This window comes from Atractosteus spatula, chromosome 6 (genome assembly GCF_055471065.1).
Source record: "Atractosteus spatula isolate fAtrSpa1 chromosome 6, fAtrSpa1.hap1, whole genome shotgun sequence".
In the NCBI taxonomy this organism is placed as follows: Eukaryota; Metazoa; Chordata; class Actinopteri; order Semionotiformes; family Lepisosteidae; genus Atractosteus; species Atractosteus spatula.
In genome coordinates, this window is record NC_142711.1 from 3,117,145 (window position 1) to 3,129,555 (window position 12,411).

The 12,411-nt window shown below is 47.7% G+C and overlaps 1 protein-coding gene and 1 long non-coding RNA gene across 4 annotated transcripts in view; one reads left to right on the top strand and one right to left on the bottom strand.

The window, feature by feature from the left end:
• The window catches only part of mib1 (MIB E3 ubiquitin protein ligase 1), a 104,449-nt gene that overhangs the window by 42,956 nt on the left and 49,082 nt on the right, over positions 1 to 12,411 (bottom strand). The gene's annotated exons all lie outside the window — the stretch shown is intronic.
• On the top strand, positions 5,861 to 12,151 carry LOC148831688 (uncharacterized). The gene is made up of 2 exons (XR_016091248.1): positions 5,861 to 7,229; positions 7,527 to 12,151. It is a non-coding gene; the product is annotated as an uncharacterized LOC148831688 (long non-coding RNA).

Genomic DNA, 12,411 nt, shown 5'->3' on the forward strand with positions numbered 1-12,411 from the left:
CGAGATCAGAACGCTGATTATAACAATCCGCTCTGGAGGTGAGAGACACAAGGGGCTGGAACAGGAGGAACACACCGCAATCCCATCTAATCCCAAAAGAAACCGATAAGGTGTTTCAAAGGAGACAAGCCCGACAGTGAGACCTGGACTAACAGAAGCCAAAGCAGGATGGAGAACAGGAGAATTCAGAGACAGACGGCTTCACTTCCAATCCTGGAGGCTCACGTTTGTATCTTTTCAGTGGTCCCTGTAGCAGTACTTCTATTAGCTTGCAACTTGCCAGTAGTAAAACATTTTTAAATTGGCATAAGACAGAATTAAAGGGTCCAGGAAATAGTTAAACATGAATATACTGGTGGAAAAGAAAAGCTTGATTTTCAGACTGTATTCTGCAAAAATCTACTTAAAACACCAGTGGCAGAGCAGGAGGAAATACGCCGACAATTGTTTGTGTTTTTTTCACGCTGTGACTTCACCTTGTGTATATTGTTCACTGCGGGGGAAAAAAAAACAGCTCTGTACTACATTCTTCATAGTATGCTGACGGCCCCAATTCACCTTTCCAGAGCTGAACTGGTCAGCTGTCTCGTTTTTCAAACGAAACGTGCAAAGACAGACATATCAATCAACTCCTTTAACCCTTCTGAGCTCGAAAATGCTGTGAAAAGCAGAACTGTCCAGTGTCGATCTGCGGAAACACTGCGAGTGCAAATCATTTTGGCACGGAGGAATATGAAAGGGCTGCTCTGTGGGACCATCCAGTTCTTTCAACTTTCCCATAAAGTTACACGGTTAACTAACAGAAGAGGCTTCGGGATCCTTAACTTTCCTTACCTTAGATCCTTACCTTCCCAAAAACAACACAACTCAGGGGAACCGAGGCCATTCTGGACTGACAAGACATTCGTACATGCTTGGACGTCCTGGCTGAAGTGAATTCCGCTGGGGACACCCTTCAGATAAGATAAGATCACTTTATTGGCCACATACAATTTCTTGCATTAGGAATTTGTCTTTTCACATACCCCAGCTTGCTCTCCATGAGACACACAGACAGGGAGAGAAGCTGGGGGTCAGAGCGCAGGGTCAGCCATTGTACAGCGCCCCTGGAGCAGCTGGGGTTAAGGGCCTTGCTCAGGGGCCCAACAGAGTAGGATTCCTCTGCTGGCTGCGGGATTCGAACCGGCAACCTCCCAGCCACAGGCGCGGATCCTGAGCCACAGAGCCACTGCACCACCCACTCAGTTGACCCCACTCTGCACCTGCGCAGGCCGGTGAGAGGCTGGGGCTTTAGCTCGCCAGACTATGCCGGTTCTCCTGCTTCCAGAGCTCCTGGCTCGCAGCACCAGAAGGGAGGCGACGAGCCATTCCTCTCTCTGAGGCCACAGCGTGGTGCGCTAAAACAAGTCTTGCGTGATGCATAGCGATTCAAAAACTGTATGGGAAAACAACGGTCAGCTTGTAAATGTATATTTACAAGGCAAATCAACAACAATAAAATCAAAACTAAGGTCGTGAAAAAAAAGTTGTTAATATTATGTACAGGATACACTTTTCATTACCAGGAATTGAACAACCTCCAGTGCCTGCTTTTCTTCTTTGGTCAGTCCAAATGGAAAAAATCTATAACCTTCACAGCAAAGGCTAATATAACCCAAAAACAAAACAGAAAGATATAAGCTGTGGTAACTTTATGCCTTTTTATATAAAGCACTTGGGAGTGCTGAGCACAAGCTGATATTGCCAAGAAAATGAGGACAAATGCATCGACGACCACTTGGAGCACATGCACAAGTGTGCGGAATATTTTCAGCAGGCAAAGCCCATGTGCTGCATCCCCCCTGTCTCAAAAGACCAGAATCGCACAGCAGGTTAAACGATACGCTCTGTTAGAAGTCAAGCTGGAGGTCAAGGGCACACGGAGGCTGCAATGACCCCACTCTGAAATACGGAGATTTGTAGCACACGTCCGCTTTGCCGTCCAGGACTTCAGCTAAGGATCCTGCACGTGGACAGAAGCCGGGGACCACACCTGCCTCTTCTCCAGGTGCACGTTAAGCGGGCACTCTGAAGAATGATACACTCCAGCATTCTTCATTCCAGTCAAGGAGAGGCCAAATTAATTTCACATTTTAAACTCGGCGCGTCTAGTTCTTCACGGCAACAGAGGATGTCATGGGAGGAGGGCTCCAGTTTTGGCTTCTGAAGGCCTGTCATTTGGTAAGAGGGCTGTGAGTGGTAGTGTCACTGCACATCTTTGTGAACACGTGGTGGAAAGGAGTTGCTCTCAATGCAGTATGCTAGAATTTGTGGATATTGGAACTGGTTAATTCGTAAAGAAACTCCAAAGATTCATTTAAAAGCACGTGTTCTTACATACTCCAGAGGAAGCAAACAATCTAGCACATTTAGAATGGCTGAGAAACCTATGAATGAACTAGGAATATTTTTTGCAAGCCTGGCGTATAAAGACCTGAGGCCTGAGCGCTTGTCTGCCCCCCGGGCTTACTGGGAAAGGAAGCTGCTACACAGCTTGCTCACTCAAGGGCAGCAGGACGCCACTCCTCTTGCACTGTCCAGATTTCAGACGGACGTGACACCACTTCTGTAACTGACACAGAGCATCAGGCCTGTTACTTAAACTTGTACTTAAAATGTCATTTAGACCAAGAAATTAGCATTAAGAAAAAACTGTGGACTTAATTACTCTTAAAATTCTTCCTATTTATGCCATTTCTGTGCCAGACTAAAAGTGTGAAACCTATAAACCTAGAACATAAATATTAAGAAAATTAATTTGACCAAAACTGATGATAGAAAACTGAGGACAGCATATCAAGCCCCAAGTTAGAGGCTCTTGGCCTGAGCAACCTGGGACAGGCCTGTGAGATGTGCTTCAACAAGATCCAAAACGTAAGTCGAAGTATTCTAACCTGATGCTAAAGCAGTATGCCAGTTGAAACTTTAATACCAAATAAACTCATACAAATTAACACTGTAACCTGCAACAATAAGATAACATTTTTGTAAACAGGTTATAAACCTTATTGAAAATGAAGCTCCGGTGACGCTTTTTGCCTGTGCAGAGATGTAATCATTTTGCGCAGTCAAGTTTGTCCTCAAAGGACACAGGGATTTCAAAGCCGACTTCAGTGTTGGCCCTGAGGAGTCAGACGACTGTCAGAGTTATTAGCCAAAGCATGGGCGTGGCCGAGAGCTGGCATTGACGGGAACTTAACAAACTGCAATTAAACAGAAGGTAAAGCCCGCTTCCACCAGGGGCAGGTGCAACATGTCTTCACGAACTGGGGAGTGCAGGAACACAAGAGTCGCTCTTGAGGGTAAAACACACAGTAAAATAAGGACACGCCAAGCTAACGAAGGAAAGGAGGCCGGCCTAGCCTGTTTGATAGTCAGCGTTCACTGATCCAAGGACCTACTTCAGCCATTTCTTGAAGAAAAGCATCGATAACACCTTGTTCCACATTCCCACAACCCTCAGTGTGAACAAGTGCCTCCTGTTCTCGGTTATTAAAAGCACTTCCACATATTTTCCACCTGCGCCCGCGGGTTCGAGGTCCACTGTTCACTCCACTACAGCGTTGCCGTTGTGAGAGCCCTCGAGTCTTGTGAACGGTGGAGCAGGCTTCCTCGCAGGCTTCTCGGTGCAAGACTGCACAGGTTCAGCTGCTTCAGCCGCTCGGTGTGTTATCTTACTGCCAGATACAAGTCCTTCGCTTTATGTACTGTGTAAATGTCACTTGACCTGAAATTCCAAACTCATTTGATAGTTTTCGTATAGTTATTCTTATGTTAAAAAATAAGACCCATCTAGCCACATTGTTTTTCCAAAGCTGGTAAGTGAAACTGTCAGGACATCAGCATCTCCAGTGACCTGCAGCGGACCGGTTTTTATTTTTTCTCCCCATGGAGAACTTAATGAAACAGCATGGAAATATTGCTTTAAAAGACACCACAATCTCCCCCGGCAACATAATTATACCAGGAGAGAGTATTGCCACTCGCGCTGCAAAGTGTTTAGCTGAGGACACAACTGTGATTACTGCTTCACAGCCTCATCAAGTCACTGAAGGACATTCTTAGCAGAACTGCGTTATTTACTTTGAAATTTTTTTATTTCCTAATCAAATATACATTTCAATTTCCATGCTTCAGAAAGCCGGTGCATTCCACGAGGTGCCAGGCGGAAGATTAATGAAGGCGCTGGGAAACGGGGGGGGGGACGAGGCATCCCCCCTGGGAAATTCAGGATGACAATTCCTGCGTTTTTGGCCCACGGAAATAAAGGGGGGGGGGGTGGGGAAAGAATGGGCAGACAAATACGAGACCGGAAGATCAGCTTTTGTAAAAAGGTGGCGAGGGGGGGCCCAGCCGGAGGAGGAGGGAGCCCCTAGCCCCCCGATAGAAACTCCTGACCCGCAGGCAGCTCGCCCGGAGCAGGGCCGATGCCCATATATTATTATTCATGGCACTTTTCGGCGATCAAGAAATCAGGTTACACAGTCTTCTATCGCAGTACGGGGATATTTATTGCTCTCTAGCCCCCTACAGACTTTGCTCCAGCACTGGCGGTTTCTCTCTCTCTCTCCCTCTCTCCCCGCTCCGCAGTGTTTCTAAGTATAGTGTCAGCTGCGTCGGACTCTACCATATGCAGTGCAGCTCAGTTTAAAGAACTGGGAGAGGTGGGAGGGGGGGGGGGGCAGGAAATATAAGTGGAAACATGAGAGACCACTTTATTTGGCTGTGCTAAAAATAGCTGGGCGAATGGCGAGAGGAGGCCGGGGCTCACTGCAGGACGAGTAATCAATAGGCGGAGAGCAGGATGGAGGCCCCCCCACACTCCCGAATCGCCAATTGACAGCTGGAAGCCTATTTTTTGCTATGGTTGACTAAATATGGTCAGGGAGCAGAGAGACACCGGAGAGGCTGCTCTGCCGGCGAGCGCGTGTTTCAGATGCTTAGCTGCCTATAAAGCTCTAACAGTTTTGCTTGTGCCCTCTGAGTGTGAAATGCCAGCCAGCCTCCCTCCCTCCCTCTGCAGCGTGTATGGGACCCCCCCCACCCCTGACCTCCGCCCCCAGCAGACGTGACCCCTGCAGAGACTAGGAAGCTGATGCCTCCTCACAGATGTTCGACTGCGCTGCTGCTGCTGCTGCTGCTGCTGCTGCGTTCCCAAACCGGACTTTCCTTTTTTTTTCTCAAAACAACTGAAAGGCGCAACAGAGCAGGATGAGGAGGAGGAAAAAAAAAGAGCCAACTAAAATGACTGCATTTGGCTGAAGAGACGATGCGGTGCAACGCTGAACAAAAAAAAGGGAAAACTTATGGAACAAGCATTGAAACGAAGAGTCCAAGGACCTGCCTCCCTTATTGGTCTACTTTGCAACTTTTTCTTCTCTCCTTCTCTCCTGGCGAGTTTGCGAACGCAGGAAACTTTTTTCTACCCCCAGCGTACAGCCGAATTTACAAAGAGATGCCAGACAGGATCTCTCCTGCTCTACCGTGTTGGGCCACGTGAGAAACAACAACAACAACAAAATAAGCACTGCCTTGCTCTTCCACTTGAACATCGATTTCAGCTCGGCGTCCTTAACAAAACGCTCCTGCCCCAAAACACACACGAGACGGTGCAGGTTTCTGTCTGTTTTTTTTAAAAAGGATAGAAAACGCCAGGGTCTCAATGGCATGTTTGTGGAAGGACAGCTATGGTCTGCTTTTAGATCGTTTTCTAGGAGTCCTTTACAGAAACTGTATTCCCCCCCCCCCCCCCATAAAGGTAAGGCAGAAGCGTGTTTTTCCCCAGCTCCCCACCCCCCCACCCCCTCTCGCTGCTCAGAGAAGCTGAATCAGCGAGTAGAGTGTGCACTCTGGATGTGATGGCTGCTGCAGATGTAGCTCTCTGTAGGTCATTAGCTCGGTCTCAACTGGAAAGGCTGCAAGATACTAACAGGACAGGTAATATACACTCTTCTGCTTGGGAGGGCCTGCGATTGCCTCGGCTTTTCTTTCTGGAAGCGACTGGTTATTAACTGCATGACTTGCTTGTGTGTATCGTGCGGGGAGGAACGTGCGCCCCTCCTGCAGCAGCCGATAAGTTACGGTGATCCCTTTTCTCTAGCCGGGGAAAGAAAAGAGAAACCCGGGGGGTGGTGTTAAAAATGAATTAGAAAGTTACTATAGCCACTCCGAGTAGCCTTTTGTTTCATCCCCGGGGCTGATCAGGCTTGTACTGCGGCAATGAATTGTTTAGCTCATTAGCTGTTGATGTTAAGTCACTGTCTAATGATAGGCTCATTAACTTTTAAGTTGTCGAATTGTGGAGTGCATTTATTGCCTGTAGTAGAACTGCGATCCTCCAGAGCTCTGTGCGTTGTCTTGGATTACATACGTGGTTATCAGGCTAAACCTACCCATAAGCTTGTGTTTTTTATGGGGTTTTTTTTTTTTAAGTTGCGCGCCAGTGTAAAGTTTGGACAGAAAAGCCCGACCACTGTTCCAATTCTAGCTGCTCAGAACATGCTATTGGTTTGAGTCCAGATCTAGATGCTGGTGTGTGGGATTCTGTGCCAGGACAAGAGGACAGGACATTAAGGAAAAAAAGCTTAAAAGAAAAGCAGCAGTGATGTGGGAATGGGGGAGAGGGGGTGGAGAGCAGCGCTGAGCTGAGTGATCATTCGGGATGTGTGTCATATTTAACCCAAACCGCTCAGGCTAGTAACCCAGTTGTGTCTCCACAGTCTGCATGCTGTAATCGTAATGCTGCATTGCTGTTTCTCCCGGTGCTGCTGTGTAATTCTCCAGCTATCCTCTGATTTGTTCTTGATCAGCTGCACCAGCTTTTTATCATGAGCTGCAGGAATTTTACTCTCGCTGCTCTCCCCCTTTCAGCAGCAGACTGTGAAATTTCCTAAACGGGATGTCATACTTTCGACTAATAAAACACACACCCCCCCCCACCACCACCACCTTCTCACACAACTTAAACATTGTCATTTTTTTTGCCATTTCAAAAACAGATGACCACCCCCAATACAACCCACATCATCATTCATTGTTTCCCCCCCCCCTCTCTTCTCACGTCGAGTGAGATTTCACACTCGCCGATCGTCAGCTAGGATCTCCACTGCCAGCGGGAGCAGGGTGCAGGGAGCAGGGAGCAGGGTGCAGGAAACACCCCCCCTTAAGTGTTTCCCCAACACCCACCACAGGTCAGTTTGCAGCCTCTGGGCCAGTGTTGACTTGTGGAATGTGAGGAGAGGGTAAAAATTCATTAGCAACCTGCTGAACATTTCACATTTCTATGCAAATGGGTATTGATCTGTTGCGCCTGGAATAGACTGGTGGCCTAGGAATAAACAGTGGCAGGTGAGTGGCCGGAGAGGGAGGGAGGGCAGGGGGGGGAACCAGCACACCATTCCAGAAGTGCTGAATGGGCATTAGCTCTCACATGTGACCTCTGGCCTGCCTATAGCCTAAATCCTGCTCACAATAGCTTCCTGTTCTAGTTGGATCACCCCTTCTCAAACATCAGCACCGCTCTGACATCCTGCCGGAGAGCTGGTTAAAACCACAGGCTGTGTATCAGATCACAGGCGCAGAGGGAGCGAGAGGGAGAGGGAGAGGGAGAGACGGAAGGGAGGAATGAAGAGAGAGCAAGCCGGGGAGAGGAAGAGGACGGAGGAGGAAATGAAAAGTGAGATCGGGCGCTGCGCAGACGGAGCCGCTCGGCTTGTGGAAGAGCCCCCCTTATTCCCAGGACGCCGCAATCAAGTTTGCAAAGGACAAGGCTGAGAGGAGGGAGCAGGGAGCGAGCCGACGAACAGGCCGGTCGCAAGAGCAAGAGGGGAGAAACACCGGGGCTCTCTCCTCTTCTCATCAACCCCCCTCCCCAGGATGGACTCCGCAGACAAGGACAAGCTAGCCCGCCGTTACAAATCCCAGCCTTTCTTCATCTCAGATCATTTCTTTCAGCTCTTTGGAGGACAGATGGGGTCATTGGCTCAGGCTGCACGGTATGGACTGTCACAGATGTAATGTGCACAAGAGACACGGGACATTTAGCCCAGGTGGGTGGGAACGAAAGAACCTTCAAGACTTCCCTTTATTCTGTGTTGGTATGAAAGCGGATTAATTTAGGGAATGTTCAACATCACCTCATGGTAATGTCTCTCATGCTGTTCTTTTTTTTTAAAGGTTCCTGAAGTCTGGTAGAGAACTGTAATGCAGTGTAGTGTAAACCAGTGTTCATCTGACAGTTTTTCTCAAGCAAAATAAGAGTATACAGCCACTGACAGGATGAGAGTAGCATATAATCAGTACTTTGACTCAGGCTGTCATTTACCCGCCTATCCGGAGTACATACTTCTTTATGTACCCATATGGACATATGAAAGCTATGGAATGTAAAGAAGTATGTATTTTTGATCAGGCACTGAGCGACGAAGCCAGAAGTTTGGATTTCAGGATTTTGGGAATTATCGTCACTGTCAGGAGTGTAACTAGTCGTAACAGTAAGCTCTGTAATTCCTCTGAACCGGTGTAGCCGAAAAACACACCTGGCTGATAAGAAATGCTGTAAAACGAGCGGCGCACAGCCTTTGGTGCAGTCGGTGCTTTTTTAACGTTCTGTCCATTGTTTTACATCGAATCGGACGTCTTCGTAGTAAGTTAGTTAGAAGATCGCGCAGTGCACCGGCCCCTGGCCTTGTGGGGGTGTAGGGAGTACGATCAGGATACTGCTGCAGTACAAGAGCCAGGGAAACTAGAGGCTGGAAAATCCGCTCTTGACGGAACAGTAAAACGCCCAACTGCCCTTACTAGGCAACTGAAAATCCTCCTCGTGCTGGACCACCGACCCCGGAACTGAAATCAATGTAACCGCTCCGAACAAGTGCTTTTCGCATTGCTGGGGGAAAGGAACCCTTCCGAACAGGCCCTCTTCACTATCTGCCGCTGCACTGCAATGTGCCGGCTTGTTGAACTCAGGCCAACAGTAACTTAACAGCTAGTTTTGTATAAATTGTAGCATGCCGGAGCCGGTCAAAAGATTAACGCCATAATCCTTCCAAAGGTCCACCACTTTTGGCAAAAACAAATGAGAACCCGTATTACCGAGGGGGGGGGGGGGGGGAGGGGTTGTGGAACGACCACAAAATTAACATTTGTACTAATTGCGCAGATCTAATTTGAGGTTTGCGAATCCTCCGACACGCAATCGGATCTCAGAGCTGTAAGACAGCGCCATGAAAAGGGAATGCTAATCTACGGTTCTATACCATATCCCTGCTGTTTTAACCCCTTTCGCTCTCTGCTCGCTCTCCTGATCCCACCCTATTGTTCATGTTTGCTATGCTTGCCAAATGCTTTGCTGAAGTGCAGTCAGATTAGCGCATGGAAAAGTGACAATGCAGAGATTTCTGGATCAGGCCTGCCAGTCAGCTGCTTTCCATTGTCGACAGCTTCATAAAAATAAAGGACAGTGATGATGGATTGCTGCCTGCATCCACCGCTCCTCCTCTGGAGCACCGTGCAAAGAACAGGGCAATTAACTGAACGGAACAATGAAGGTAAATTCCCAAACAGGGACTGTGTCTGACCTTGGGCTGGTCACTTCAGCTTCATGTGCCTCGATCAGTCCCTACCCCCCTGCTTCATGGCTACACTGACCATTTCCACAGGTGTAAAAAAATACTGTCCTGACTCTCTAAGAATAAGGAGGAAAAAAATGTCCTCAGATACACAAGCTGTTGAACTTGGTTTTAACTGCTTAGTGAAAAGAAAAGTGGCCTTTTCTGTCAGGGTGTATTAGTGTAAGCAGCATCACAAAGCCTAACGCGCAGTTATATTATTTCACATCTCAGCCAGGGCAAGTTGTTGGACTTGGCCCCGGAGGGAGTCTAAAACGGCATCATGCTTCTTAGTTTTTTCAAAAGCACATGCAGGCAAAACCCAAGCTACCATTAGTGTAATAAATATTACACTATTATTTCTTGAGGCAAAATATACTTACAACACTCCAAAAAGTCAAAAATAAAAAAACATGTCCAAGTACACTTTGGCTAGGAAGAAGGTAACCTGACTGATTAGATTTGTTTTAACATAAGCAGCATGGCTCTGGCCCTAACCCATACTGTTGAAATCATATTTATACCAAGATGGTTCAGAACCATATGCAAGTCAGTTAAACTAAACGTGAAACATGTTGTGTCAATGACTGCAGTGCACTTAACGGCAAAGCATGGAGTGCTACAATGTTCCTAAGAATATATAGATGAAGTAGCCCTGGTAAAAAAAAGCCAAGATCATTCAAGCTGCTACACAGCCTGGCTGAGCAGGCCGAGTCCACAAAAAGAAATGACAGGGCACATTTTCCCAGCTAAAGGAGCCATCATCAGAGAAGGACAAGTGTCCATCACTGCTCTGCAGTAAACCATCACCCTTCGCAGGCCTGCCCGGATCTCTGAAATAGCAAATCCATCACTGGGATCAGCTGTTCCCTCTGTTTTCTCTCCCTGTTTTTTTTTTAAATCTGACAGCACTCCGAGTCTGACCCCTGAGCATGTGCTGACACTGATGTAACTCGGGCATTTCCAAGCGGCTGACTGACACACAGAACAGATGCTGACATTATCAAATACGGCGCTGATTCTTTCCGTTCCCTTCTCTTGCCCTGATATGGCCAGCGCGTGAAAGGGAGAAGCCATCCAAAAACGCACTTGAGCAGCTGGACGTGTCCGCGAGCCCCAGTATGGAGGGGCAATAAATAGAGCTGGGCTTACAGCCCCCGGCCGCACCTGCTGCGGCCTCCCTCTCCCCTGCCCCTCCCGGGACAGGCCCTGCGCACGAGCACAGCCGTCGCCCTCCTGAGAGCGGCCCACATCGGGGCTCAGCCCCAACCCCGAAATGCGGCCAGCGTCTCCATGCGCAGAGAGCACAGTAACGTGCTGAGGGCCTTCTCCAACGCTCATGAAACGGTCTCCACCAATATCCCACAATGCATTTATATCAGGATGTCAGTGTCAACATGGAACGTCCTTTTAGCATGGTTACTTGGCACCGAAGTTTCCCGACAGGGAAAACACAAACAGCTTTAGGTTGATCTGAAAAGCCCGGACAGGGCTGAAAAGCAGCGGTGCAGGTGTCCTCGTTTAACCTGTACACAACCAAGCCAAACCCGGGAATGAGAGATACCACGACAAGTACCATCATACAAATGAGTGAAGGAGTCACCACTGCATGAGCTGCCCTCACTGAAGCCCTCTGTCCGGGGCGCCACCTCTACCCCACTGCCCAGAGACCACAACTCTCGGGGGTCTGGCTGTGTGAGCCAGAGAGACGCAGCCGTGTCAGGGACTATCAACCAGGGGGCTGGAACTGCTGCACAGCTTGAAGACATTTGGCTCACGCGTGCGAGACAGATTACTATTAACAATTTATCAAAGAGCATTACTCTTCTTTTAACAAAATCATGACGAGGCTTTTCCTTCCCCCGAAAGGGGGGAAAAATCCCTCTGGAAGAACGTGCACGTGCTTGGCCCTGTGTAACTGCATACAGTGCTGTCTAGGGACCAGTTCGAGCCAAGCTAGGGGAAGAGCTCAAACCTGTCCAGAACAAAAGAGTTCTGGGGAAGGATGAAATGATGCCTCTCCAGAGCTTGCAAGGCACTCTCAGCATCGGCAGCGTTCACAGGCACCACAGAGAAGGGCTCTTACACGGCACAGGAGCTCAAGGCCCACTGCCAATGCTTTGCTAAAGCTGGTAAAATGGAACCAAATCACCTTTTCAATGGATTTGGTCCCCTTCAACCAGCTGTAGCTATGCATTGATGACTACAGGACCAGTTTTTGTTTTTCATTTCTGCACAAAATTAATATGCTGCTCTCTCCATAGTAATACAAAATTGCATCTGTAATTCATCATCTTTTTAGCTAACTTTGCATATGTGCCTCTGAAACTGACAACATATCTGTCTCTAGAGCTAGGTAAGAACTTTCAGTTTAAAATAACAATCCTATATTTGATGGTTCCTGTGCCTGAATGCTATACCTGATCTACAGTGTTTTCTTGATTCAGTGTTCAGTGTTATATGGCTGCTTTAAAAATAAATAAAAACAATCAATGCTGTTGTCATATTTCCTGCCAAGTGTTTTGTGGAAATGAATATTTTATGCTCTTTATTGGTTAAACAATATCTACAAATATACACTTAGCCCGCACTTGCTACTTCATGTAAACATTTTCTGCATTAAGTGAAAGTGTCTCTATACATCGACATGTAACTGTACAACTTCAATGCACATTGAATGTAATATGTTGCAGATCATAAACCCACAAGTTTTCAACATCTAAAGACAGCAAAGTCATCCTGGGAAATGAGACCTGACTGCACT